Below are 24,199 nucleotides of genomic sequence, written 5' to 3'. Positions count from 1 at the left end.
TTTTCAATGTACAGGTCTCACACATATATCTTTAGATTTATTGTTAGGCATTAAGGTTTTGTGATGCCAAGTAAGTGGCACTGTTTTCTTTTTGTTGTTAAACACAATACGATTGATTTTTCTTTTCTCTTTTAATCCTCACCTGAGGATATTTTCTCCATTGCTTTTCAGAGAGTGGGGGGAGGGGGGAGAGGAAGGTCCATGAGAGAGAGGGAGACCGATTGGTTGCCCCTGGCACCCACCCTGACCAAGCCAGGGATCTAGCCTACAGCCCAGGTACATGCCCACAGTCCAACGGCCGATGTTCTAACCACTGAGCCAAACCAACTGGGGCACAACTGATTTTTCTATGTTGAGTTTGTATATGGTGACATTGCTAAATTTACTTTTAATTCTAATAGTTTATTTGTAGATTTTGTTCACTTTCCTCATACATAACCATGTTTGCAAATTTATTCCTTTCAAATCTTTTATTTTTGCACCTACTAGCATCTCAAATACAATAATAAATAGAAGTGGACATGGTAGGAATTTCCGGGGTTTTCTTAATCTTTTTTTTTAACATTTAAAAAAATTTTTCTTTATTGATTTCAGAGAGAGGAAAGGAGAGAGAGAGAGAGAGAAACATCAATGATGAGAGAGTCATTGATTGGCTGCCTCCTGCACGCCGCCGACTGGGGATCGAGCCCGCAACCCGGGCATGTGCCCTAACCGGGAATTGAACTCCGATCTCCTGGATCCTAGGCAGACGCTCAACCGCTGAGCCACACCCGGCCAGGCTATTTTTTTCTTAATCTTAATGAAAATGCTTCCAATATTTTCCCATTAAGTATAATGTTAGCTGGATGTTTTTTGTAGAAAATTTTTATGATATTAAGGACGTACTCCTTAATTTCTAGTTTTGTAAGGTTTTAAAAAAAAACACATAAACTTGTGAATATTATCAACTGCTTGCTTTATACCTATTGAGATGATTGTATGTTGTTTTTTCTTAATATGTTGAAGTGGTAAATTATATGGATTCATTTTCTATGTTAAACCAAGTTTACATTCCTGAAATAGAGTTATATTGGTTTGCTTATAATGTGTTAAGGAGTTCTGTATCTTTATTCATGATAGAGATTGGTCAGTAATTTTCACTCAGCATAATACTCTCCAGGCCCCTCCATGCTGTCCCAAAGGGTAAGAGATCCTTCTTATTACAGCTGCATAGTGTTCCATAGTGTGAATGTGCCACAGCTTTTTTATCCACTCATCTACTGATGGGCACTTGGGCTGTTTCCAGATCTTAGCTATTGTAAACTGTGCTATGAACATCGGGGTGCATATATCCTTTCTGATGAATGTTTCAGGATTCTTAGGATACATTCCTAGGAGTGGAATCACTGGGTCAAACGGCAGCTCCATTTTTAATTTTTTGAGGAACCTCCACACTGTTTTCCATAGTGGCTGCCCCAGTCTGCATTCCCACCAGCAGTGCACCAGGGTTCCCCTTTCTCCACACCCTCGCCAGCACATGTTGTTTGTTGATTTGTTGATGGAGCCATTCTGACAGGTGTGAAGTGATACCTCATTGTGGTTTTAATTTGCATCTCTCTGATGATTTTAATTTTTGATGTACATAATTTATGCCACTTTCTTATTTCATTTCTTGATTAGTCTTGCTAGGATATACGATTTTATTGTCTTTTCAAGATATTTCAAAGAAACAACTTTCAGGACTGCTGATTTTGTCTAATGTAGGATTGATGTCTATTTCATTCATTCTTAAAACAATCTCGATTATGTGTCATTTTTTTCTTTTGGCTTGATTTGCTGTTCTTTCCCTCGTTTCTTAAGATAGATACTTTACCATTGATTTTTTATCTTTCTCTTTAAGTCCATGTTTATAGAACTTTAAATTGCACTCTACACAGTTTTAGCTTTATTTCATAACATATAGGTTGCAATTTTATTTATCCTTCAATTAAAACATTTATTATTTCCACTGTGAGTTTTTTCTTTAGCCCATGGGTTAAGAGTGCACTTCTAAATTTCTAATATTTGGAGATTTCATTTTCTTGTTATTAATATCTAACTTAATTCCACTGTGTTTAGAAAACATTCTCTGTATGACGTCTTTCAAATGTATTAAAACTTGCTTTATAGGTCAGCATATAGTCATATATTCCATGTGCCTTTGGGAAAAAATGTGTATTCTGCAACTATTGGATACAGTGTTCTATATTTCTATTAGGTAAAATTTGTTTATATTGTTCAAATCTATTTTTCTATTTATATTTTATCTGTATGTTCCATTAGTTTCTAAGAGAAATATGTTCAACTCTCACAGTATGATTGTAGGCTCAGTCTGACGATCTGTACATTACATGTTTTGAGACTATATTATTAGGTGCATATAGATTTAGAATTGTTATTATCTCCCCTTTCATCTCTAGTAATACTTCTTTCTTTTAAACTGTCTGTCTGATATTACCATAGCTATAGCTTTCATCTTTTGATTAGTACTTTATGGTCTTTTTAATGGTTCTGTGTTTTGGGTTTTTGTTTTCAACCAATAAAGAAGACTAAAAACTGAACAACTCCTCTACGTTAAGAAGTGTGTAGTGGAAGAAAGGCCCTGAGCTGGAAGTCAGAGGCCATGTGTTCTGGTCCCAACACTCTCACTAACCATATGACCTTATATAAATAACTTAATCATTTATGAGCCCCTGTTTACTTACCTGTCAAATTGGAGAATCTCTACCTTTGAGGGTTATTAGTTTCTAAGTAGATAATATCTATGGACATAATTAAAAATTGTAAATTGTTATATAATGTCAAATAATTATTACATACGTTCTTAGTAAAAATAAAATATCAGGAAGCATCTCACTTCCATTTTGGAACAGTAAAAAGATTTGTCTTTTCACAAATCTTTCCATAAAAAATTTGTTCATAAGTTTGTCTTCTCACAATAAAAAACAAAAGAATATTCTTGGTCATTAGGTTCCCTGTTCGTCCAGGTTCAGACCTCACATGCTTTCCCTTTCCTCCCTGTGCACTATGACCTTGAAAATACCCAAAGGGATAGAACTTTGTTTATCTTCTATAAAAGGAGCTCCTGAATTTCAGGCCTTTATGACTTGGATTTCATGTTTTGCTTAAGGCCTTCCCCACTCTAATACGTGTTTTCCTAAAATTGATTTTCTAAAATTTTATATTTTACACTTAGATTTTTAATCTATCTAGGATTCTTTGGTGTGTGGTATGATGCATGGGTATATTTTCCTTCAGATGCAAATTTCATGTTTTCCTAAAATTGATTTTCTAAAATTTTATATTTTACACTTAGATTTTTAATCTATCTAGGATTCTTTGGTGTGTGGTATGATGCATGGGTATATTTTCCTTCAGATGCAAATTTCATCAGCATAATTTACTAAATGAACTGCCCTTTTCCCACTTGGTCAAATATTAAGACATATCTATTTAAACCAATTTGGATTCTGTTTCACTGATGTTCTGGTCTATCAGTGTGTCAAGTCCATCATTTCTTGGCTCACATATTTATGTTAAATAAGTAGACATTTTTTAGGGAAGTTTTACGTTCATAGCAAAATTGAGCAGAAAGTACAGAGGGTTCTCATGTACCTTCAGTCCCCACACTATAAAGTCTAATTTTATTACATTAGATTTACAACAAATTGTAATTTCACCCTTTTATCTTTCAGTAAAAATTTACATGATTACTCTCATCTATTCCTCCACTAATCTTTAAAATCATCACATTCAGGGTAAAAAATTACCAAACTGAGATTCCGATTGAAATTTCATCAAGTATATACATTAATTTGGAAAGGGTAGACATTACTATAACATTATATTATTCTATCTTAGTAAGTTCTCACTCCACTTAGGTATCTTTTTTCACATTTTAATAAGATTTTATAGTTTTACTTATTTAGGTCTTTTTCCTTGTAAATTTTATTTCTAGGCATTTTATAGGTTGGGTTTTTATTAAAAATGGGATTTTCTCTTTCCTGACATTAAAAAAAATACTTTAATTTATCTTTATTGTTGCAAGTATTACAGCTGTCCCTTTTTCCCCCCCACTGATCCCCTCCACCCTGCATCCGCTCCCAGCCCCAGGCCTTCCCCACACTATTGTCTGTGCCCATAGGTTATGCATATATGCATATAAGTTCTTAGGTTAATCTCTCCCCACCCACCCACCCACCCACGCCTCCCCTCTGAGATTAGTCAGGCTGTTCCATGCTTCAATGTCTCTGGATCTATTTTGTTCATCAACCTCTTTTGTTCATTAGATTCCACATATGAGTGAGATCATGTGATACTTGTCTTTCTCTGACTGGCTTATTTCATTTAGCATAATACTCTCCAGGTCCCACCATGCTGTCTCAAAGGGCAAGGGATCCTTTTTCTTTTCTTTTCTTTTCTTTTTTTTAAATATATCTTTATTAATTTCAGAGAGAGGAAAGGAAAGGGAGAGACAGAAACATCAATGATGAGAGAGTCATTGATCAAGCCCACAACCCGGGCATGTGCCCTGACCTGGAATCGAACTCCGATCGCCTGGATTCTAGGTCGATGCTCAACCGCTGAGCCATGCCCGGCTGGCAGGAATCCTTTTTCACAGCTGTGTAGTATTCCATGGTTTAAATGTCCAAGAAGATGCTTGATATGATTTCAATCTTCTTGAACTTGTAGAGGCTTATTTTGTGTCCCAACATGTGATCTGTCTTTGAGAATTTCCCATGTGCATTTGAGAGGAATGTATATTCTGCATCTTTGGGGAGCCCAGCTTGGGGTTTAGACCCCAGAGTTCTCAGTGGAAACACCCCACAGCTGAGATATCCTTCCAGAATTTCAGCTGCTGCCTATGGAAGCCCAGCCAGGCCTCTCGCACCTTCTCACTTCCTACCAGTCTCTATGCAGTCTCCACCTTGTGTCCTTGGTTATAAGGGTTCTCTCCAGCTAGTCTTCAGCTGGTTTTTCAGGACAGTTTTTCTATATTTTAGTTGTAATTCCAGTTTAGTCCTGGGAGAGCATCAGTATAGCTTCCACTCAATCTACCGCCATCTATGAATCTGCTCTTTCCTGACATTTACATTTCTGTTTATTAATGATGATAGAAAATGACTTGACTTGGGGTGGTGAACACACAATACAATATACAGATGATGTATTATAGAACTGTACACCTGAAATCTATATAATTTTATTAACCAATGTCACCCAATAAATTAAATTTAAATAAATAAATAAGATTTCTGTTTATTAAAAGTAAAATTAACTTTTTCTCTTTTTTAAATTTATTCTTGTCAGTATTACAGATGTCCTCCATATCCCTCCGTATCCCCCCTCCACCCAGGCCCCACCCCACCCCAGGCTTTCACCACACTACTGTCTGTGTCCTTGAGCTATGCGTATACGGGTATAGTTTCTTTGGTTAATCTCTTCCTGTCCCCCTCAACCCCTCCCCACTCTGAGGTCTGTTATTCTGTTCTAAGCATCCATACCTCTGGAACTATTTTGTTCGTCAGTTTATCTTGTTCATTAGATTCCACATATAAGTGAGATCATGTGATATTTGTCTTCCTCTGTCTGGCTTATTTTGCTTAGCATAATAGTCTCCAGCTCCATCCTTGCTGTCACAAAGGGTAAGAGATCCTTCTTTTTTTACAAGAAGTATTTTCATTTTGTATCCAGTTACCTTATCCAACTATTTAAATAATAACCTAACATTTATGGAGAACTAAAGATGGGGTATACACTGTTCTAAGTACTCTCTGTGTACTAGCTCATTTAATTCTCATAATAGCTCTATAAGGTAGACACTATCATATCAGTTCTATAGATGTGAAACAAAATTAAATTTAAAGTAGAATTTCTTAGTTTTTCTAGAAAAATAATCATTTAATCTGAAAATGAAAATTTTACTATTTACCAATATTTACAGCAATTTTTCATTTTATTTTCTTATATTGGCAAAAACTTGTAATATAATGTTGAATAACAGAGAAAATAATAGGCATTTTTGTCTTATTCTTGATTTTAACAAAACTGTTCTAAATAGGAATGATAGGTAAACCCAAATGTACACTGATAATTTGATAGTCATGTTTGCAAATAATGATATTATTTGGAGCAAAGAAAAAAATAAAGGGATTTATATGTGCAAGTATCTTCCATCCTTAAAGAAATCCTTACTCAATCCCACAACCCTGCTAAGATTTCTCCCCTGTATAACTAATAGCGCGTCCAACCAACAATAGTTTAAACCATAAGAAGTAATCTTAGGGTATTTCAGCAGCTTAGTAATGTCTTCAAGGATGTAAGACATTTCTACTCAACTGTCCCCGGCATGTTGACTTTTCTCCTCATACCTGTAAGCTCTAGAATTGGTAAGAGGTTTTAATGCAGGACTCACTACCTGTTCCATTTCATTAAGGGAGAACAAGTTATCACAGTCCCAAGTTAAGTGCCAGGGGTGAATTAGGCCCCACAGGAGCTTCTGCCACTGTGGGCTTCCCGGGGTCACTGCCCTTGGACACTAGTGACAGTCTCAGGCTCAGAGGGGAGGTCCAAATGAGAAAGACCAGGTTTCAGTTATGACAAAGAGCACAAAGGAGAAAATCTTGCCTTTCGCGACGTCGCGGATGAATCTGGAGGACATGCTAAGTGAAGTAAGCCAGACACAGAAAGACAAACACTGTCTGTTAACTATATGTTGAATCTAAAAGAGTCTAACTCCTAGAACCAAAGAGTAGAGTGGTGGTTACCAGAGGCTGGGGGGTGGAGGAAACAGGGAGATGTTGGCAAAGGGCACAAACTTTCAGTTGCAAGATGAGCAAGTTCTGGGGATCTGGCGCACAGAGTGGTGACGCACTGAACTATACTGTATTGCTTCCTCGAGATCTGCTACGGGAGCAGACATGAAGTGTCCTCGCCACACACGAAAACGTACATGGATATTAAGTCATCACCTTAAAAAGATAACGTTGTGCAACCTAAATATATGCAGTTTTTATCTGTCCACCATACCTCAATAAAGGTGGCAAAAAGGGGGAAAGGAGCACAGGGAGACGCCCAGGTTAAGGCTGGGGCTCTAAGGGGATTCCCAGAGGAAAGGCTGAAGGGAGCGTCGCGGGCGCGAGGACAAGGGAAAGACGAGGCAAGCGAGGGGACGTGCTTTTTGACAGCGATCAGGACGAGGGAAAGACCCAAAGGGAACCGTCTCCACCGTCTCCAGCGTCGCTTCAGTTACTGCGAGTCAGTGACGGAGGTGAGCCCTTCCCGGGCGGGCGGGGCCCGCGCAGCACCTGCTCCCGCCTTAGCGCAGCTCCCGCTGGGGGCCGAGCCCCTGGCAGCGCGGCCGGGGCGCAGCCAGCGGGGCAAAGGTCCTGCTCGCGCGGCGCTGCGCGCCCATCGCCACGGGGACGGGAACCAGCCAGGAAACTCGGGGCCTTTTCATGAGCTTCAGTTGAGAGTGAGATGAAGAAAACTCAAGCCAGGCGGAAGGTCAGACAGTGGTGTGGTGGGGGCGTTTTGGCAATTTCGCGGTGACATCAGTGGCGGGAGGGAGTGAGCGGTGGCGGGTTTGGGGGAGTAAGAAGAGCCATCCTGGCCAAAGCCCAGGGAGTAATGGGGGAGGGAGACGACCAGGGAAGCCCTGCTGCTCTGGCGGCTGGTGAAGGAAGCCAGGCAGCCTGGAGTCCGAGGCCTTTAGCTTGATTTCAGGGTCTTTAAATACTTTCCACCTAAGACACACCTCTTGGTGTAGCAGTCCTCTCTCTAATGAAGGGCTGTTTTTCTCAGGGGTGGGGAGTGGGGGTGGACTCAGTGGCCCACCAGCAAGGTACTTCCTCTATTGCATGTTTGTTTGCCTATAATTTAGAAGTCAACAGAGCTAAAAATAACAGTCTCAACGGAGCACCAAGATTAATCTGCTCAATTCTGCAGCAAGCCAGGAGCATAAGGGAGCGAGACAGAACAGGCCCCAAGCAGCACCCTGGGCAGTCTCTTCCCTGAGAAGCCATCACAAAACTGATGGTCTTGGTCTATTGATTATTCTCTGTTCCACCAGGGAGAAATGTACTTATTGATGAAAAAAGAACACACTTGAAAGGTTTGCTCCTCTCAGGATGGTGTACAGCACCAGCTGCTGTAACTGCATCTTCCTCTGTGAGGTGCATTTAAAAAGAGGGGAGCCCCAGCCGGTTTGGCTCAGTGGTTAGAGTGCCAGCCCTCAGACTGAAAGGTCCTGGGTTCGATTGCAGCCAAGGGCACGTATCTCTGTTGCAGGCTCCATTCCTGCTCTGGGGCACTTGTGGGAGGCAACCAGTCAATGTGTCACATCGATGTTTCTTTCTCTCTCTCTCCCCCTTCCACTCTCTCTAAGGAGCAATGGAAAAAATATCCTCGGGTAACGATTAAAAACAAAAAAAGGGGAAAAGAGACATTTACTTAATTATGAAAGCAATATTTATTGTTGGGAAATTAGACACTCAGAAAAGTATAAAGAAAAATCCTCCAAACAGCATCACCTGGAGATAACTATTATTAAGCTTCTGATTTTAAATAATTATACCCTTAATATATATTTGGGTATACCGGGGGTCATTTTGTACCCTGATTTTAAATTAGCATTATTTAGTAATCACTTTCCCACTGACACTGTCTTTAAATTCCACAAACCAGGCTTTAGGCTCTATTGACACCAAGGGAAATAGTGCAGAGAGGTTAGGGTTGGGAAAGGCCAAACGTAAATCCCATGTAGTTGTTTTCTAAAGTAAACACTACCACGCTACAACCTTGACAGCTTCTTGGCTCTCCTCTCCAATTTATAAGAGGGTATCATACAAAGAGGACAGGGGAGATTCAGAGACCTAAAAACTGTTTTTTAGAGCAGGTTATTTTATTTGGTGTGCATTAACCAGACTTGTTTCAATGTGTAAAACATTGCTGAGGAAACAGAGACATACGCATCCACACAAATGGTATTTAAAATTTTTTTTTGAATGCCCAAAGCACTGCACACACACCCTGACTTTTGCCCTAACAAGTGGGTCTTTCTAACTAGGGAAATTGGCTGATTCCTAGTCTTAAGAGATAAGGAGAGCTGTCTTCAGCAAAGATACTATCAGAGATTGATCTCTGCTTGAGTTGGAACTACAACTTCAGTTGCCTTCTTATTTTTGTCCCAGCTGAGCCCAGGTAAGTTTAGCCTATGGAGGATTTTAGTCGGCTTTGTGTTCCTACAATTTTGGTGTCTGTTATCTCTTTTACTCTTATTGTGGCCAAGCCTAAGGGAACCAAGCATAGGCCAAGCCTACTACTTGGCAGCCCTAATATAGCATATGGGTAACTCTGTTGTTCTTTCTTACTTATCGGAGCACAGAGCATCACACGACATACCATACCGCACGAGCTGCTTGTCCAACAGTCATTCCTCCTTTTTTGGCCTTGGCCACACTGTAAGAGTGAAAGATAAAAAAAAAGCACAAAAAAGGCGGGACTCAGAAGGCTGAATACCCATAAACTGTGACTGGCCTAAGCCAATCATGGGAATTTTAAACCCCTTTTCCAGATACTTTTCAGCCTGTCTTGCAGTTAGAGATGCCCATGTGATCCAGTTCCCATATGGGCATAGGAGGAAATCTGGAAAATGTTTCCTTCCTGTTGAACAGAAAAGGTGTTTTTCCTTTGCCCCTCCCCCCACTTTCTCACCTTTAAAAGCAGTGTGAAGACCCAGTGCATAGAGCTGTGGTAGCCATCTCCTGACTGGATCGTTGATGACACTTTTGAGTTGCCAGTCATTTCTGGAACTCCCCACTTTGAATACCTTTCTTAAGAACATTTATGGTTTAAGGCACCCTTTCCTGAAGGTGAATCTATCCTAACTGATACATGCCAAGGGTGGCCAGTGAGTGAGAGGCTCAACTTTTCTGAAGGGAGAGATAGAAACTTCAATGATGAGAGAGTCATTGATCGGCTGCCTCCTGCACGCCCCCTACTAGGGATCAAGCCCACAACCCGGGCATGTGTCCTGACTGGGAATTGAACCTCCATTTCCCGAATCATAGGTCGACCCTCAACTGCTGAGCAACACTGGACAGGCTGCATTCTCAATACTGTAGTAATGCAAAACTACAAACCAACAAATTCAGTTTCAAGAGTTGACCAACTGGGTTAACAGAATGCACTTATCTGTCAACTGGTTGACGCTGATCTTTCCCAAAGGTGGGCAGATTTAGATCAAAGAGTGGGCAAAAAGGAACCAACCAGAATCTATATCCCACAATACTTTAAGTACAGGGAATATAGTACACTCTTCAAATATTATCTCTCTTAAATCTAAAACATGTTGGCATTAGTATTTATGTTTTTGACAATGCCTAATGGAGGAAAGTTAACCTATATGGTATAAGAACAGAGAGTTGGATTCATAAATAGAGACTTCTGAAAGAGCTTAGGACAGGCACTGAGGAAGAGCATGGAATTTAGCCTGAGCATGCATCCACCGCAGAGCAGATGGCACAAACTGTATGTTTTCAGGATCAAAGGAAATCAGAAGTACCTCTCGATTTCAGCTACCTTACAACTAAACATTTCAATTTCCATCAGTTTTTAGTGAGTGGTTATTCATTTTGCAAATTCATTCACTGACTGTTTTGAATGATCATCGTCCTTAGGGCACCTAAAATACTGTTGGATCTATAAAAAAATTGAATTATGTTAGCTCTTCAGGAATACGATGTAGAGAAAGTTCCTGAACTTTGAAGTCTGACCAAAAAGAATTCAAATTTTCTGCTCTTAACTAGCTGTGACCTTGAACATATTACTTTATTTCTTTGAGCCTCATTTTTTAAATGAGGATAATAATATATAGCACAAATGGATGTTGGGCGATTTAAGTGAAGAATACAGCCCATCCTGCGTGGCTTATCGGTTGAGGGTTGACCTAGGATCCAGGAGATCCAGGTTGGAGTTCCCGGTCAGGGCACATGCACGGGTTTCAGACCCAATCCCCAGCAGGGGGCGCACAGGAGGCAGCCGATCAATGATTCTCATCATTGACGTTTCTAATTCTCTCTCTCTCACTTCTTCTCTCTGAAGTGAATAAAAACATATTTAAAAAAAAAGAATGCAAAGTACAGGGCACATACTGATAAGTAATAGTGTCTGTAACAGTTCCAGTGCTAACTGGAAATAAGTAGAAAATAAGTAGAACATTCAAATTAGGATATTTCAAGGGTTTTCTTCTCTCTTACAAATGGATTATTTCCAAAGGTGGGCAAGACTTAGGGGAACTACATCTAACAACAACAACAAAAATCCCAGGGTAAACAAATAAACTTGCTCTCCAAATTTAATTTACAAGAATGTTTATCACATCATTCTTGTCTTAAGGTGTCTCAGAGAACAATCCAGATGTCCAAGTTTGGGAATTGTTACATTCACACATCTGAATACCATAAGCCAGTAAAAACAGTATTATAAAAATAAATGTATTGACATCAAATATATTAGTAATACAGTGCTAAATGAAAAGAGCAGATTTAAAGATATTATGGAGAGTAGACTCTATTTTGATAAAATTATATGTACATTGTAATCTAAATTTATATCTAGATGTAATTATTTAAAGCCAGATTTTAAGATTCTTTTGGGTTCTTTTATAAATTGCCAGCTAGCTTTCTTTTCAGTCCTGAAAGGCATAGAGTTGACTTCACCTTTTGGGGATGGAAGGGGAGAGTCACCTTCACCTGATTCAGATGACTGAAACAGAGTGGCCAGTATTCTGTTTGGTGATGGGGCTTCTCAAGTGTGTTTGAATGAGAGATACCGCTGAGATGCTGTAACTTCTTCAGAGTGAGGTCCAAGGTGAAGGTGGGAAAATGTTGTTGCTTGCCTGCATAAATTGAGAGCACTGCCTTGCAAGCGTTGCTTGTTCCTTTTTGGTTAATTATGTGCAGGGTACCTGGAGCCGGGAAACTGAAAACTGCAGGAAGGATGTGAGGCAGGATCTTCCCTTTAGAACAGAGGCTATAAAAAGTAATCGGACTGGTCACGCTTTAGCTCAACATGGGCTGGATGATTGATGTTCAGTGCAGAATTGCTTAGGGCAGAATAACCCAGAAGTACAGCTGCTCTATTGTCAAGATCTGATCTGATCGTCTGGCTGAAGCCGTATCTCTAACAGTGGAGGGACGGAGTTTCGTCTACCCCAAGGGATGCAAACTGAAGTGTTTACACTGTGACAGGTAGTAATACTTATAATAGGAAACACTTTAAGGGTTTATTTGGATTATTACTTTAAATCCTCAAAAACCCCTCTGAAGAAGATAGCATTATTAGCTCAATATTATAAACTGAAGAAACCTATACACGGAGAGGTTAAGTAACTTGTCCAAGGTTATAGAGCCAGAAGTATCTAGGGGAAGAAGCTGGAAAACAAAACTTTACTAGTGAGTGTCGGTAATTGTTGACTGCCTTTGACCATTTCCTGAATTCAGAAAAGAATTTGTATGCAAATAGGAATAAAGAGAGTAGAAAATATAAAAATTCATGGACTTTCAGAGATGAAAAAAAACAAACTACCTTACAACCCCAAAATGTAAAAAGTGTAAAAAAATCTTTGAGCAGCAAAAGCTAATTATAATTCAGTTTTGAAGCAGAGGTCAAATTAAAGGTATGCCCATTTTAACTCTGCGAAAACCATCAGATGGATTAAGGACTTCAGGCAAAAAGCCAATTAGGCTGTGGAATCCCCAAAATTGCTTATTTAGATGAAATAACATGTATCTTCCCCAGTGACATCTAGTAGACTCAAGTGACCTTATATTAAAAGGGGTGGGAATATAGAAATATATGTGTGTAAGAAAAGAGAAATATAACACCCTAAGAAAGTACATCTTATAAAGAACTGTGGATATGGACACTGGCACATATGGCTGATTGGAATCAAATAGATAGTAAGTTTATTGAATTTGGGGTAGTTTTATTACCAGAGGAAGTAGGGCAAGAAAAGCACTGAGAAAACTGCATGGCCCACAGGCAGGTTCTGTTGCCCTCTATTTCAGATGTGGTCAAGAAGGATAAGGGAGTACAACCACTATGGACAACAGTGTGGAGTTGCCTCAAAAAATTAAAAATGGAACTTCCATTTGGCCAAGTGGTCCCACATCTAGGAATATATCCTAAGAAGCCTAAAACACCAATCAGAAAGAATATATGCACCCCTATGTTCAAAGCAGCACAATTTACAATAGCTGAGATCTGGAAACAGCCCAAGTGCCCATCAGTAGATGAGTGGATAAAAATCTGTGGTACTTTACACAACAGAATATTATGCAGCTGTAAAACAGAAGGATCGCTTACCCTTGGCAACAGCATGGAGGGGCCTGGAGAGTATTATGCTAAGTGAAATAAGCCAGTCAGAGAAAGACAAGTGTCACATGATCTCTCTCATATGTGGAATCTAATGAGTAAAATAAACTGATGAACAAAATAGATCCAGAAACACTGAAGCATGCAACAGGCTGACGTATTTCAGAGAGGGGGGGGGGGGGGCTGGAAGGGATCAACCATAGAACTTACATGCAAATATGCATAACCCATGGATAGGCAATAGTGTGTTGAAGGCCTGGGGAGGTCGCAGAAGCAGGAGGAGGGGTCAATACAGGGGGAAAGGGGGAGATCTGTAATACTTTCAACAATAAAGATAACTTTTTTTAAAGGAAAAGGAAAAACCCTCCAGAAGGTAGAGTTGAAACCACAAAGAACAATGGAAAAAGAAGTCCCTCCACTCTCTGGATAGTAGACTGAATCAAGGAACATTTCCCACTTCAGAGATGGAGTGCCTTAACAATATTTGCCTACCAACATTTTGAAATTGCTATGGAACTAATGCAGAATAAGATTTATTTCTCACTCACATTACATGCCAGTCTTCCGTTGGCTTTAGATATTCCATCTGGGCCCTAGACCCGAGGGACAGCATCAGTCTGGAACACCACAGTACCGTAGCAGAGACAACTCAGAACAGCACGGTGACACTAAAAGCTGCTACTCAGTAGGGCATTTAATTACACTCACTTTTAATTGGTTAAAAAAAAAAATCAATCAATCACAGGGCCAAGCCTGTTAATGGACTTAGATGTTCATGGGGTTAGAAGTATAATACTTTAACATGAGCAGGCCTAGAAGAGAGGGTCCTTGTAAGGCAGAGTTATTAGAAAGAGTCAGTGAATATTTTGATAATACAATAATCTACCAAACCAGATATAAAACTGATCCTATTAAATGGGTATCTAAACTATCCATTTAGAAGTCAAAGGTTGTCAGACTGGATTAAAAATAATCCAACTCTATGCCCTCCTGAAGTGCCTCACCTAAAACATTCCAACAGAGAAAGTCTAAAAGTCAAAGCATGGGGAAAATACTAAACAAAGAAATCTGGTGTAGCTATAGTAATATCATACAAAATATGAGATTTTAAAGCAAAAAAGCATTTTAGTGATAAAGATGGCCACTACATAATAATAAAAACTTCAATTCATCAGGAAAGTAACAACTCTAAACTTTATGCCCTTAATAACAGTCTCATAATATATGAATGAATTCACCATCTTAGAGGAAGATTTTAACTTAATTTCCTCATAGTAAATTAAACAGACCAAAAAATAAGGATATAAAAAGTCTGAGCAACACAATTAACCAGCTTAATGAAAAAGGAATACCGCACTCAACAACTGCAGAATATACATTCTTTTCAAGCACAAGATATTTACGATAGTTCATAAAAACAAGTCTCAAGAAATCTGTATCATACAGAACACTTACTTGACAACCATAAAATTAAGTTAAAAATCAGTAACAAAAGATACGCAGAAATACTGCCATGTATTTGGAAACCTAAATTTTTATTTGTGGGTTAAAAAGTCATAGTGGAAATCAGAAAATTCCTAGGACTGAATGATAAAGTCATATTTAATACTTGTGAGATGCTGCTAAAGTCTTATTTTGAGGAAAATGGATATGTATATATTCCTAAGTAAGCACAAAAGGGGCTCAACATTAATGAACTGAGCATTCCATCTTTAAACATTAGGGGGGAAACAGAATAAACTTTACAAAAGCAGAAAATATATAATCAAGTTTTTCAGGGAGAAATTACATAATTACATGAGAAATCTTGAGCCAAACACAACTCTGGGCTGTTTTAGAACAATCAGCATATTAAAAGCGTATTTTAAGGTCTATTCTCACCCTCGCTGGTTTGGCTCAGTTGTTAGCGCATCGGCCCATGGACTGAAGGGTCCTGGATTTGATTCTGGTCAAGGGCACGTACCTCGGTTACAGGCCCGATCCCCAGCCCTGGTCAGGGTGCGTGCAGGAGGCAACCAGTTGATGTGTCTCTCTCACATCGGTGCTTCTGTCTCTCTCTCTCTGAAAAGCAATGGAAAAAATATCCTCAATGAGGATTAAAAATAATAATTAAAAAAATAAGGTCTACCTTCATAACTATACTTAAAAAGAATTGTAAGGGAACAAGGGGAAACCAAAGAGGCCAAGGAAAGAAGCAAAGCAAGAGCGTGGTTTCAGTTCATGTCACCTCAGCCTGAAATCTCCAGGAGCTCTGATGCATACACCACACCACAGTCTGCCTCATTATGACAAGGAAGCGAGGCTTCTGTACCTCCACAGCAGGCATTAGGCAGTCACTGTTTACAGACTGCTACAGGGATGAGTAGTGCAGTGGATGAGAAGTTTCCAGACACTTCCTGGTGATGTTGCCCCAACCTACCAAGGGCAAGCCTCTAGAAAACGGTGCAGGTGTAAGCCATTAGCAGCATCACATGCAGCAGCTAAAGAATGGCACACGGAACCATTACAGTGAAACCCAGGAGATCTGGACAGAGCACCCACATTGTCTGCTATGCTCCACACCTTGTACCATTCAGGTCCACTTGCCTTGCACATTAGGTTCACTCCATTCTTTTACAACTTCTCCAGGATTCTGGTTGGTCACAATTTCTAGGAAAACTTAGAAAAGTTAGTGGGATGAAACTGTAGCCTCCGAAGTTGTAGTTCGTCCTGAGGTCAGAACTGATACTGATTATTTCCTTTACCAATCATTTTATATTCCCCCCATCCTGAGCTAGCATTCTGTTGGCTGTCACCTGAGGGGTCTGAGATTTTGGTTACCATGCTGTTGTCTGGACAAATACTTGCCCATTTACAGTGAAAATACCAAGAGATACACCAGTGGCTCACGAGTGCTAAATATATTCTCCCCTGCCACCATTATGTAGCAGCAGCCCTACCTCCTCATGGTTATCGAAGTCAGTTACCCCTTTAAATATGGTAACTCTTTTCCCTTCCTGCTGGTCTATTGGCACAATGAGCCTAAAATGACCAACGGCAGCTACAGCCTTAAGTTGAGTGGAATTATCCATGTGTCCCCTAGTAGAAGTGTCCCCTTTCTGGAAACCAGAACCTTTAGTTCTTCAACTAAAGAGCCTAAAGCTTCAGAAACTATAAGCAAAAGCTTTCCAAGTGGGTCGCTGGAATGGGGCCATCCTCCTTTCTACTCCTTGGTTCCCAGTGGTAACACAGGACCACACAGTGATCACTGGTTCAAGGCAAGAGTGGAAAACTTTTTATGTAAAGGACGGGACAATAAATATTTTAGGCTTTGTGGACCATACATTCTCTGACACAACTACTCAACTTTGTCCATGTAGCACGAAAGAAGCCGCAGACAATATGCAGATGACGAGTGTGGTTGTGTTCCAATAAACTTTTTTGTAAAACAGCAGCAAGCCAGGTTTGGCCTCTCAACCATAAATTGCCATCCTCTGCTTTAACATACACAGTGTCTGGAAGGACAGTGCTCCATCTTTGTAGGACATTATCCCAAAGCTGTTGCTTCGGCTGTGTTTCTTAGAGGCCATGCCATTGCTCCGTCAGGCTAGCAGCATATGATGTGGAATGTAGCAGGACCAGTGAATCGCACAGGCATGTGCCCACTGCCTTCTTTGATAAATTCAGTCCCTGGATCTGAAGTGACAGTATGACGAAGATCCCATGTCAGTGAATCAGATGCTCTGTGAACCCGAGTAGAGGTGCTGACCAAGTCAATGCAGTAGGAAAGGTAAACTCATACTTAGAAAATATGACCACCTTATTCAAAATGAATTGCTGCCCTTTCCAGGGTGCAGGGGGTCTTATGTAATCAAGTGCCACTAAGTGGCTGGTCGGTCTCAAAGATTCATGCACGATCAAAGGCTCAGTATCAGTCTCTGTTACTGACAGGTATGGTGGCAGTGGTAGCAAGGTCAGCTTTGATGAGGATGCCATGCTTCTGTGCCCACGAAAAGCCTTTATCTCTGCCATCATGGCCATTCAGTTCATGAGCGCATTACATCAGCACTGTGGTAACCAGTGACTGTGGCTGGTTGACATGTCCACTGCAATTCTCCTGGTGCTTTCTAGAGACCCCACATGGTGTTTCAACCACAGATATCTCTAGGATCACTATAGGGTATAACTTCTAAATAAGTATCTTCTAGTGAAGCAATTTCAATCAGACAGGAGGGGCAAGCCCGAATCACGTGGGTGTGACCTGTTAGCAACATCACTGGCAGCAGCTGGGGGATGGGTACACCAAACTGGTAAAAAGGACCCAGGGGATATGGGTGGGGCACCAACAGCATCTGCTACATTGACCAAGATGGTTTTATCTCAAGAATGGAGGATTGGATTAATATCAGAAAGTTAACCTAAAATTAATCTGTGTAATTCACCACATTAACATCTTAAAGGAGAAATATAGGATAATCACCTCAACAGATTGAAAAAATTTCAATCATTCAATATCCACCACATGTGATATGCACACATGGAACAGCTTTTTTGATTTTGTATGCTTTAGGGGGAAAACTTGGAACACTGAAGCAATACAAGGTCCAATTCCTTCTTTTTCTCATAATTCAGTACAGAGATGAGCAGGCGCCAGAGCACTGCTGGATAGAGGTGTGGTTCTACCCCGGGAGTAGGGGAGATGTACACTCTGTAGCCTTGCTACAAGGTTTATTATTATTTAAGAGTAGGAGTGGCCTTTGGTGTAGGAAGTACAGTTAGGACTTAGGCAGCAAGCTATCGAGTAGATGGCAGCTGCTCAGTGATTTGTTTGCCATGATCTCTGGCCCCTTCGCTATCCTAACTTCCATGCAAGCATCAGAGCAGCCTGCACACAGGGGATAATCAGTCAGGGCCTAGACACCAAGATGGCTAGGTTTAGAAAACAGTCAGATAATTATCATAAAACATCAGCTGCTTTTATTGATCTTTTTTTCTTTAAACAGTCTCATTGAGATATAATTCACATATCATAAAATTCACCTATTTTAAGTGTATCATTCAATGAATTTTACTCTATTTATGGCTGCACAACCATCAACCACAACCTAGTTTTAGAACATTTCCATCACCCTAAATAAAAACCTCATGTTCATTTACAGCCACTTTCCAGTCCATTCCTAGCCCTACATAACACTAACGTATTTTCTATCCCTATAGATTTGCCCTTTTGGGACATTTAACATAAATGGAATTATACAGTGTGTTCGGGACTGGCTCTTTTCAGGGTATAAGGGCTTTGCAGTCCATCCATGCTGTAGCATGTGTCCGTACTCATTTTTTTTTTTGCCAAGTGGTCCTCCATTGCAGGGTGATGCCATATTTTGTTTATCCTTTACCAGTGGATGGACACTTAGCTTGTGTCTATGAAAATCTGTGTTCAAGTCTTTGCATGGTCACATATCTTCACTTTCACTGACCATCTCAGGGAAACTGGATTCAGGCACCTAGAGGAAGGAGAGCATCTAGTCCTGGTACTGTTAAGCTCAGGCTCACTCCTCCAGTTGAGCTGGGGAGAGGCAGTGTTCCCAGTCCCAACTGTTTCACTGTCAGGCAACCAAAGGGTGCTCCCAGGATCACCATCAGTCAATGTAGAGTATCTACAAAAAGTCTACAATACCTACTTAATGGTAAAACCTTCTCTTTTATAATCAGGAACAAGACATTTTTACACAACATTGTATTAAAGGTTCTAGGCAGTTAAAGAAAAGATAAAGAGTCAAAAGATACAAGGACTGGAAAGGAAGAATCAGGACTGTTATTATTTAGAGATACAGAGAAAAATCAAAATAATTTATAAATTATTGGAATGAGAGTTTTGTAAACTCTCTGAAGTTTTGTAAACGGAATTTCGAATCGAAACCAAGATAAACAAGTCATTTTCTTTCTTCTTTCTTTCTTTTTTTTTTTTTCATGTTTTTTATTGATTTCAGAGAGAGGAAGGGAGAGGGAGAGAGAAACATTGATTAGCTGCCCCCTGCATGCCCCCTACTGGGGATTGAGGTGGCAACCGGGACACGTGTCCTGACAGGAATCGAATGCATGGGACAATGTTTAACCAATTGAGTCACACCAGCAGGGCAAGTCAGTTTCTTTTTTTAAAAATATATCTTTATTGATTTCAGAGAGAGGAAGGGAGAGAGAGAGAGAAAAAGCAACGATGAGAGAGTCATTGATAGGCTGCCTCCTGCACACCCCCAACTGGGGATGGAGCCCGCACCCTGGGAATCGAACCGCCATCTCCTGGATCCTAGGTGGATGCTCAACTGCCGAGCCACACCCAGCCGGGCCAAGTCAGTTTCTTTTATACAACCATCAAAACACAGCTTTTTAAATGTAAAACCTAATTTAGAAAAAGATTACACTTATAATAGCATATAGAAATGAAGTAACTAGAAAGAAATCTAACCAAAAATGTACAAGCCCTTCCTGGGGAAAACTGTAATACTTTTTTAAGGACAATGCAGATGACTTCTGAAAATGGGGAGTTATAGGTAGACTCAATACCGTAAATATGTCAATTCTCCTCAAACTGACATAGATTCAGTTCGGTCCCAGGAAGAAGCATAACAAGTTTTGGGCTGTTGTTTGCTCTGTTTTGTCAGTTGGTAATTCAATAAGCTGTTCCTGCAGTTTCTATGGATGAACAGAGGACCAAGAATGGTCAGGAAACCCCTGAGGAAAAAGGAAGAAATGGGAGTCTTTTCTACAAGATATCAAGGCTCATCACTAAGCCATGTTCACAAGACCAAACTATATTTGTACAGAAACAGACAAAAACAGAATAATAAATCAGTCAACAGAGAGAACTCTGACAACAGACCACATCTACAGGCAGCATGACTTACAAATTTTTAACTTTACAATGGTGCGAAAGTGATAAGCATTCAAGTAGAAACCAGCTAGGCTAAACTACGATGTTGGGCAGGTTAGGTGTATTACATGCATTTTCAACTTGTGACAATTTCAACTTACAATGGGGTTTATTGGGACATAACCCTATGGTAAATCAAGCAACATCTGTATATATGAACTTGACTTATGACAGAGATGATAAGATGGATCAGTAGGTTAAAAACCTTTCAATAAATGGTGCTAGAAAAATTGTTTAGCCAAATAGACAGATACAAAGTTGGAATGTAAATTTTTACAGCCACTTTAGAAATCAACTTGCCACTATCAAAAAGAATTAAAACTGGATATTGTATAATCCAAATTCCACTCCTGGTCAAACATGCTGGAAAAAGGCTTGAGTTTTCATCAGAGCTTATGTATTACATAATACTGTTCATAGCAGTATTACATGGAAGGTCAAAAGCTAGGGGACGAATGCAAATCTCTTCTGAAAGGAGAATCTATAAGCTAGTTGTACCATATTAATACAATGGACATACAACATAGAGAAAATGAATGCATGCAGCTACATGAGTCAACATGAGTAAACCTTTCAAACACGGTCTTGAGAAGAAAAAGTACCCAAATAGGACGGACAGTATGATTTCATCTATGTTGAGTTAATAAACATATAAAACAAAACAATATGTAATTTAGGAATGCTTACATCTGTGATTAAATGTAACAATAAAATAAGGGAAGTGAAAATCCTATCATCAAATACCTAGGGTAACTAATACCCTGATTCTCTGGGATGGGGATTGGCTTATGGAGGCTGAAGCATGAAATCAGGGAAAAGCACCTCAAATATTGGTAATGTTCTATTTCTTAGGTTCAGTGATAGGTCTAGAAATTTTAAAAATTGCTACTTTTATACTTTAAATATAAAATATTCCTTTGTATGCATTAAGTATTTAATAAAATCATTGCAGACACACTCTAAGGTCAAGATGGACCCCTATTCAAGCTGAAGCGTTCAAAATCCGGTTTCGATATGTGTACACACACTCACAACACACATGCACTCACAACGCACACACTCACAACACACAACATACAACACACACTCACAACACACACAACACACACACACACACACGGAAGGTATGAAAAGATGTATTATTCATAAAATGAGAGCAGAATGGCTCCCAAGCAGGCCCAAAAATGGCTTAGGAGAGCAGGAAAAGAAGACTGGCTTGGGCTTCTACGGTGACCAGGGAAGGTGACTAGCACGAAGGTCCCTGTGCCTGGTTTAAACTTCCACAGGCACAAAGAAAGATCACCTGGGATGTCTTATTGGCGTGCCCATATGTGGGACAAAGGGGGAAAGGGGAGGCTTAAAAGATGTCAAACATCAAAAAATAGAGTCGTGCACTTTATTATAAAAATATTTTAAACAAAAATGTATAGCGAACAAACGGATATCTGCCATTTTAGAAATACATGTCTACAGAGAAAAGAATGTCACTTCTCCCTCTTAGAAACTACCTCTCCCACTCTTCTCCCAGGAATACTCCACTAGAGGAATAACTATGGTCAAACTGTTAAATTTGGTAGAAATTTAAATTATTTGCTATCCACAGAATAAACTGAATATCAAGAGGAATTATTACCACAACATAATGAGATATCAAATCCTGTGGAGTGAAAAGAATAAGAATTACTCATGAGTGAAATGATTCATCCTGGGATTATGCAGAGGAAAACATATTGCTCGGGTCTATGGTACATAACTGAGCCCTAAAGGAACCACTTGCTTTACCATCGTGGGAGTAAAGAAGTTCTGCAGGAAAAAAAAAAAAAAGAAGTTCTGCAACTTTACACCCACTCACTGCAAACAAGCACCAGGCCTGAAGCTCTCCCAGAAGAAAGTATTTTATTCCTACTGAAAAGAGACAGACAATGAATGACAACTGTATATCAATTTTTGAGCCACCTACTGCGCACTGCTGCGAATGTAACAATGGATAAGATTCAATCTCTGCTCTTTATGGGCTCACAGTCTCTTGTACTACTTTTGTAGCCTGACGTATGAAAATGGGGATTTACACAAAACCTACAGCCAGGCTGATAGCTCAAATGATAAACTAATCAGATTGCTTTCAACATACTTCAGTATTAAAGAATTCATGAGAACCATTAGGAACCGTATCTACTGCATGATATGTGCTTACAGGAGAAAATACCATGCTTAAGCAGGTTTTTAAGCCCAGCCGCTGTGGCTCAGTGGATTGAGCACTGTACCATGCACCAAGAGTTTGCTGGTTCAATTCCCAGTCAGGGGATATGCCCAGGTTGTGGGCTTGATCCTCAGTAGGGGTGTGTAAGAGGCAGCTGATCGATGTTTCTGAATCACTGATGTTTCTATCTCTGTCCTTCTCCCTCCCTCTCTCTCTAAAAAGTCAATAAAAAGATATTTAAAAAGAAGATTTTTAACCAATAGGTTGGGGGGGCTGTGTGATGAGACTGAATGCATAGATCAGTAGAGCTAAAGGTGAAGAAACAGATTACTAAAATACTCTGCATTTATGAAGACTGGAAACCTGGGATGAGCTGGGAATGAGAAGAGAGTAAATTCAAACTGGAAACATTTAAGGAACTTTTAGGATGAGAATTTGTATACCCTGAAATTCTAAGTTGTTGGCACAAATGAAATGCAAATTTCTTCATCTGCTGATCTTTAGTTGTCTCACATGCATGCACAAGCACACACACACACACACACACACACACACACACACACACACTCTTTTGAGTAGGGCTGTTTTAGGTGAAAAAAAAGAGCCAGAGCTCAACATCTGGTTTGATGTATAATATCAGGTCAGCATAATTATAATATAGTAAAAATACTTATTATGTGCCAAGTGGTATTCTAAGCTTTTTACACACACTAATGTATTTAAATGCTTTATAGCAATTAACTTATTTAATAATACTCAAGGCAAACATATAAGTAGTAATATTTTCCCCATTTCATAATGTGAGGTACCAAAACACAGACAGGTTAAGTAATTTGTCTAAGGTCACATTGTAGCTAAGAGGCAAACTGGATTCTAACTTAGGCAGGTTGGTAAAAAGGATGTGGGAAAGACCTATAAACTGAATGCATTCAGTGAAGTAGAAAGAAGTGTGGGTCAATGGGGAGCCTGAGGGCCATGGGCCCTTCTAGAAATTCACAGAAGTATTAGGGAGAAATTTAGTATTTCCATGATTCAGGTATGGGGCTTTTTATCAGTCTTAACCACATCTTGAAGGATAGAATCACCCCAACTTATTCCCTTCTCCTCTCCCCGCTCCTCCCTCCCTCTCTCTCTCCCTCCTTCCCCCCCCCCCCTCTCACACACACACACACACACACAAAATCGCTCCAGTTTTGAGTTTCTTGATTTTCATCCCTCTGAGAATAAGCAAATATAAAGCTGAGTGTCTGCACTTTATAAACACTTCTCCACTCTACCTAGAGCTCTGGCTCTATCCACCTTACTCTTGTTCAGAAAGCCCCAGATGAAGCTCCTTCATGCTGTTTCCTTGGTTACATACCGATGCTTTTTGCTCAGTCTCAGCCTCACAGGGGTCTCTTGCTGTCTGCCATAGATGTCAGCCTGCCTTTTAATGGCCTCATTACTCCCTCCACACGGTGTCCACATGCAGAAAGTAACCTTGCAGATAAAGTCCAAAGTAAGATGGAGATCTCAAACAGTAGACTAGGCTGTAAGCATTCAACTTTTCCCTGCCTCTCCTCCCCAGCAAGCTTTCCTGCCCCAACCTCCCTTGCTTTCTCTCTCCTGGTTAAGAAGAGTACAGAATCTTCCTGTAGACAGCACTCATACTCTGGGGATCCAGGAAGAGGAAACTAAATGAAAGAAAGGAGAGC

General features: G+C 39.9%; 2 protein-coding genes across 4 annotated transcripts in view; both read right to left on the bottom strand.

Moving 5' to 3' along the window:
• Nucleotides 1-24,199, bottom strand: part of SLC8A3 (solute carrier family 8 member A3) — a 162,374-nt gene that overhangs the window by 129,091 nt on the left and 9,084 nt on the right. The window lies entirely within an intron of this gene.
• Nucleotides 19,331-24,199, bottom strand: part of LOC148094059 (cytochrome c oxidase assembly protein COX16 homolog, mitochondrial) — a 37,307-nt gene continuing 32,438 nt past the window's right edge. The window contains exon 6 of the transcript XR_015714909.1: nt 19,331-20,106. The gene's annotated coding sequence lies outside the window, so the exon portion shown is untranslated. The remainder of the gene's footprint in view (nt 20,107-24,199) is intronic.

This window comes from Miniopterus natalensis, chromosome 1 (genome assembly GCF_054644295.1).
Source record: "Miniopterus natalensis isolate mMinNat1 chromosome 1, mMinNat1.hap1, whole genome shotgun sequence".
NCBI classification, from domain to species: domain Eukaryota; kingdom Metazoa; phylum Chordata; class Mammalia; order Chiroptera; family Miniopteridae; genus Miniopterus; species Miniopterus natalensis.
Note: the sequence above shows the minus strand (reverse complement) of the source record. Positions and strands in the feature narration are given on the sequence as shown.